Source organism: Lutjanus erythropterus, chromosome 23 (genome assembly GCF_056507025.1).
Source record: "Lutjanus erythropterus isolate fLutEry1 chromosome 23, fLutEry1.hap2, whole genome shotgun sequence".
NCBI lineage: Eukaryota > Metazoa > Chordata > Actinopteri > Lutjaniformes > Lutjanidae > Lutjanus > Lutjanus erythropterus.
The window spans coordinates 373,443-380,101 of record NC_139339.1 but is presented as its reverse complement, the minus strand read 5'-3'; the positions used below and the strand labels follow the sequence as shown (position 1 = coordinate 380,101).

Genomic DNA, 6,659 nt, shown 5'->3' with positions numbered 1-6,659 from the left:
TTTATTTCTCCTGAAGTCTGTTTATTTCACACCTGAGCTGCTTGTTGTCATGGCAACACAACAGTCACAATCATACAAACTTGATTCCAAAAAAGTTGGGATGTTGTGTAATTGTGATTTGTAAAAACCTTTCCACCAATATTCAGTTAAATCAAACAGAATATTTAATGTTCAAACTGATGAACTTTACTGTTATTTGCAAATATAAAGTAATTCTTTTAGTTCAGGAGCAACAACAGTCTGTGAAAGTTGTGTAACGTTCCAAAAACAGCTTTTAGCTGTGTTTACCTGGTTTACCTGTGGAATGTTTGGAACGTTCCTCAGGTGAACAGGTGAGCTGGTAACAGGTGACAGGATCATGATTGGGTATTAAAGGGGCGTCCTGGAAACACTCAGTGGTTCACAAACATGGATGAGGTGAAGTTCAACACTTTGTGAAAAACAGTTTAAGAACGTTTGTCAACATAAAACTGCAGGAAAAGTATTTGCTCAATTAATTGATTAATTAATTCTGTCACAATCTTATCAGTTGAGAAACAGATCCAAACAAGTGGAGCGCACTGATATGTATTTTTCAAGTCATTTCTCTAACAGTTATTTTAATTATTGATCAATCTGTTGATCATTTTCTCCATCAATCGATCAGTTGATTGATTGTTCCCAGCACTGACTTCAACAGACAGCAGCTGTGATGTTTGGACGGATTCAGAGAGACACATGCTGCCATCACTGACGTCTTCTTCAGAGACGTCCCTGATTATTTCAGAGAGACGATGCTGAGACACGTTGTGGACGTGTTCCAACAGTGGAACACTGTTCTTCTAACCGTGTTAGAAGAACAGATGATGGATCACAGAGAGAAACAGGATCCTGAAACACAATGACTGCAGATTTACTACAAACATTAAAGTTGATCACTTTGATCAGGAAATATCTTTGTTCTGGATTCAGATGAATATTGGTGGAAAATAAATTGCAGATCCTTCCATTCTGTTTTTATTTATATTAAACACAACATCCTGAACGTTTTTGATTGAGGTTCTACCTGACAGTCACACCTGAATCAGGTAAAAACATCAATCAATAAATAAAATAAACACAAAGGCAGCAGCAGATATCATCAGATATATTTTTATAGATAAAAACAGGGTTACTACAGGTCATAAATGTCTTGATAAGTTTTAGATTTTTTCAGTTTGTTTTATTTATTTATTAAAGCTGTAAAGTAAACATGTTCTGTGTGTTTAATCTTTGGTGAAACAAGAATTGAGTTTGGACACTTCTGTTCTTTACCTCTGACTCTCTGTCAGGTTCTCATAATCTCGAGAATTTAAATATCAGCTGATTTATAATTAAATAATCATGGAGCTGCAGAGAATTTACTGAAGACAATAAACTCATGGTGACATCAGTGAAGATAAACTGACTCAAGCTTCATCTCTAACTTTACTGTATTATATTATATTATATTATATTAATCTGTGAGGTATGAAGATGATGTGATGATGAAGATGAACCAGCAGGGGGCGTCTCAGCTCCTCCTCTCTCTGCTGCTGTTCATCACTGACACTCTGCTGCCCGGCAACAGATGACACAGTCAGCAGCTATTTTTTTTTAATTGGCTGAGGTGACAGTAAACACACAAATGATCCATTTTTTTTTTTTACTAAGATTAATAAAAATATTAAAACATAAATTTTACTATCACATTTCAGTAACACAGTTTAATATCAAAGTTGTTGTTGTCTCACTGTGGAAGATAAAGTTTGCTGAAACAGAAATGTATTTTTCTAAATGTCACTTTTTTGTACAAAAAACATCATCAACCAGATTATATATAAATTAAATCATTGCAGATAAATAAAATAATAACTGCAACATCTCACACTTTTTTCTAATTGTATATAACATCATACATTTTTTAAATCTCAGATTATATTAAAATATATATTCCTGTATAGTTTGTGCATCATTATAATTTAATAAATCTTCTGTTTCAAAGTCAAAGTAATGAAACTACATTTATAGTCTCTTTTTATTTTAATGAGTATATTTATTGATCATATATTGACTGTTTATTGAATATTTTCTTGTATTTTGTAGCCGTGTCTGAAGATGATTTAAAGTACCATGATGGACCTGTAGGAGGCGTCTGAGCTCCTTCTGTCTCTGCTGCTGTTCAACACCAAACTGCTGCTCCTGGAGACTGATGACTCATCAGCTGCTCTCTCTCTGATTGGATGATGACTGAACAGGAAGTGAAAGTGGGACTTTCCACAGACGCTGCGTTCAGGTGTCTGATGGTAAACAGACAAAAAGAAACCAAACAACAAACTGTTGAAAACACACACACACACACACACACACACACACACACACACACACACACACACACACACACACACACTTCACTTCACTTCAGTCTTGTTGCTGTAAATCAGAGTTTTGATGATTTGATGCTCATCTTGACCACAAACGTCACGTCAGCGTCCTGCTCATGTGATGTCAGAGTTCACGCCACACAGAAGTGTCCGTACAGACCCTGTGTCGTCTCTGTGTTGTATTTCAGAGTGTCAGCAGCAAACAAGCAGCCAGACTTTTCATCCAGTCTGCAGGTTTATATATATATATATATATTTATATTCTCCTTGGAGAGATGGGAACCAGTGATTAACACCATGTTTTTATCTTGAATCTTCACTGTAGATCTTCAGTTTGGAGCCTCGTTCACCTGCACACTGTCTGAACTCTGTGTGTGTGTGTGTGTGTGTGTGTGTGTGTGTGTGTGTGTGTGTGTGTGTGTGTGTGTGTGTGTGTGTGATGGTGTGTAAACAGCATGTTGGGACTTTAGCAGACTTTGATTATAGACGAGAAGAATGGAGGAGTTTTATTTGTTCTGTTTGAAAACTGGTCATTGTTCACTTCCTGTCTGTGAGATTCTGTTTTCCTGTGAAACTCCAGCAGAGTTTTATGGACTAAAAAACTAAAGCTGACCTTCAGTCAGCGTGAGGGAGAGGAGATGATCAGTGAATTTACATCTTTGGGTGAACTGTCCCTTTAAGTAGAGTCTTCAGGTATCTGTACTTCAGTTTTTATTTTTCTGACATCTGATCACAAATATCTGAACTTTCTCCTCCTCACATTTTATAAACAGACTCCTTACTTTAGTTTGAATGACTCTGAGGTGAATTATTGATTATTGATTATTTTGCATCATTGTGCGCCGCCTTCAAACATCAAGACTGATTTCAACCTGAATGGACGAAACAATAAGACACAGAAAAGACGACTGACTGGAGGATCATCAGAGGACATCACACAGGACAGACGGGACGAGACGGAGACAACGTAAGAGATGTTACAAATTGTAAACTAATAAATAATAAAATACATAAACATGTAACAAAAGAAAACTGACATAAAGAAACAAGTTGAATCAATACTTCTACTTTTACTTCTACTGCAGTAAAGAATCAGAGGACGTCTGCTGGTGGACAGAGTCCTCCATGATGGACAGTGTCCTCCTGTCCACTGCTTCAGAAGACTCTGTCAGAGACGCCGTCACACCAGAGAAGTCGGTCCATCTGATACTGATCATCATTTCCCATCATGCTCTCTGGGCTGAGAGTTTGTTGGTCCAAAGTAGAGATGAAACTTTCTGTCAGTGACAGTTTATGTTGAGAACTGACTGCTTCATGTTACTGAGGAGTCTGTTCTGTCTGTCCTGTCTGTTCTGTCTGTTCTGTATTTACATATTTTTGTGTGTTTGTCCTTTATGTTGGACGTCATTAAAGGGTTAATGTCCTCTGACTGATGGTTTGATAAGAACATGAGAACAGACTCTACAGGGGTCAAAGGTCACCTCCTGGACTCCTCCTGTAGGGGGCGTCTGACCTCCTCCTCTCTCTGCTGGTCCACATCAACCTGGTTCTCCTGGTGACTGATGAGTCATCAGCAGCTCTGTTTCTGATTGGCTGCTGATGAGGAAGTGAAAGCAAAGAGTCGGGACTTTCCTGAGCTGCTGCTGCATTCAGGTCCTGCAGGAAAACTCAGTTTCCTCATATAAACAGTTTAAGCTGTCCCGAGTGTCAGAGGTTTTACAAAGACACCTGAAGGCATCATGTGGTTGAATGGGTTTTAGTGATGAACAGAGAACAAGGAAACAGAACATCAAACAAACAAAGAAACAAACCTGTTTTCACAGATGACAGAAGAAGAAAAGTGTCTGTCTTTTCTTCTTCTGTTAAACCAGCAGTCTGCTGCACAGTCAAAGAAAGAAAGAAACCAGCAGCTTCATGTGTAAAAATATTCTTTATATATAAACTTCAGATTGTTTTTAATGTTGTGCCTGAGTTTGATTCATAAAGACACTGAGCAGAAGAAGAACAGGTTCTCAGAAGATCATCTGTAACTTCCACACCTGTGATCCATAAATCTGTTATGACCTTCAAACATGGTTTCCTCTGATGTCATAGATCTGATGTACGATCAGGAATCATTCATGGAAAGACCCTGAATGTCCAAAGCAGATGTCAGACACCTCAAGATTTTAAGAACTAGAGACAGAAGGAAGACCAGAGCTGATCTTCAGGCAGAGACAAATGTTTCTAGATCAGAGTGTGAGAACGTCTCCAGAACGACCAGAAGAAGACGACTGATGGAACGAGGTTTAAAGAGAAGACGAGCTGCTGAAGACATTATTGAGGCCTGCAAACATCCAGAACCTCCTCAGATTCACCAGGGAGCTCAAACACTGGACTGTTGATGACTGGAAGAAGGTCCTCTGGACGGACGAGTCCAGGTTTGACCTCTTCAGTCAGCATCGTCGTCTTCATGTCCACAGAAAAGCTGCAGAACGTTCTGATGCCACATGCAGCCACAGTGAAACACGGTGGAGGTTCCATCATGGTGTGAGGTTCCATCATGGTGTGAGGTTCCATCATGGTGTGAGGTTCCATCATGGTGTGAGGTTCCATCATGGTGTGAGGTTCCATCATGGTGTGAGGTTCTATCATGGTGTGAGGTTCCATCATGGTGTGAGGTTCCATCATGGTGTGAGGTTCCATTTGTGGAAACGTCGTGGACAAATGAGTGAAAATCAACGACATCATGAACAAGAACGTCAACCACAACATCTCAGTGCATCATGGGATTCCTTCTGGACTGAATCTGATTGGTCGAGGGTTCATAAACCAACAAGACAATGAACCAAAGCAAACTTCAGATCTGTGCAAAGACGATTTGACCGAGACAAAGACTCTGGAGTTCTGGACCTGATGGACCGGACGAGTCAAAGTCCAGATCTGAATCCTGTTGAACTAATTTTGGTTTTAGTAGATTCAAAGATTGATCACAGAAAAGTTTCATCTGAAGTCTGAACAGATAGAAACTTTCTGACCTCAACAACAAAAGAGACAAATACAGAAAAACAACGTCAGCAAGATGCAAACTGTTAAAGACCAAAGAGGACGGACAGTTTTTTGGTTATGTATGAAAAATGATTATTTAGTTGTTTAATTGTTTGTTATTTGCCAAATAAATAACAAAAACATTTTTAGTTTTAAACAAGTTTTTGAAAGATTTCTAAAATATTTGTGTTTTCTCATTTTATGACAGGTGGTCTAATAAATTTGTTAAACACTGTATGTATTAGTTATTATTATAGCATTTACTTACATAACATTATTCATTAATTTGTTCCTCCAAAATCCACACACTAACTCCTTCTCTGCACACACACACAAAACCAATTCAACAACAAACCATGAGTTATGTTTTTCTCTCTCGCTTCATGTCCTGTCTTTACTGTCCTGTCAATGTCCTCTTTTGTCTTGGAATTAATTAATTAATTAATTTAAAAATAAATAAATAAATAAGAATGGCAAAGAATGCAGAGACAACATCATATAATGTCAATATAATATATATATATATATATCAATATATCAGATTACAGTCAGAGAAGTTAAAGTGTCCGTCCTGTAAATCACAGCACATCACAAAGTGTCCGTCCACGCCGTCTTCCATGATTCATGAACTGTTTGTCAAAGAGCATCATGAGCTGCTCACTGCTGCTGTGTTTGTTTTTAACTGTTATTTAACATCCACATTCATCCAGCTGATCTGAGGACAGACTCCTGATCAAAGTATTGATTATTACACACTGAAATTAAAAGTTCATCTGTCTGAAATAAACACTAATGTCACACAATCCAAGACCAAAGTGGAGACATGTTTACAACATATTTCAATATTTCAAACATTCTGACTTACAGATAAAAGATCAATGAGCCTCATTTACACACAAGTCTGTGATTGATCAAGATTTATTTACCTGAACAGCTTCAGAAAACAAACAGTGACAGTCTGACTGCCTTATAAAATATTAAAATACACCTTTAACTAAACACAGAACGTCTCAGAACAGTTTATTAAAAACACTTTAACAGACGTCTCTGTTTGATTTATTTTTATTTTCCTTTCTTTTTATCACACGTCATGGTTATCTGTTTTTATGTTTTATGTTGTGTTGCATTTTATTTTAATATATATATCAATAATAACAATATTAATAACTATTTATTTCTATAATCAAGTAAAAGTCTCTCTGGATGTTCATCACCTTCATCTTCATCTCTGATCCCACTGAAGAATATTTC

At 37.4% G+C, this 6,659-nt stretch overlaps 1 long non-coding RNA gene across 1 annotated transcript; it reads left to right on the top strand.

Moving 5' to 3' along the window:
* The first annotated feature begins 4,541 nt into the window (after window positions 1–4,541).
* LOC146305087 (uncharacterized) lies at window positions 4,542–5,475 on the top strand. The gene is made up of 2 exons (XR_014769062.1): window positions 4,542–4,915; window positions 5,060–5,475. It is a non-coding gene; the product is annotated as an uncharacterized LOC146305087 (long non-coding RNA).
* Window positions 5,476–6,659: the final 1,184 nt, after the last annotated feature.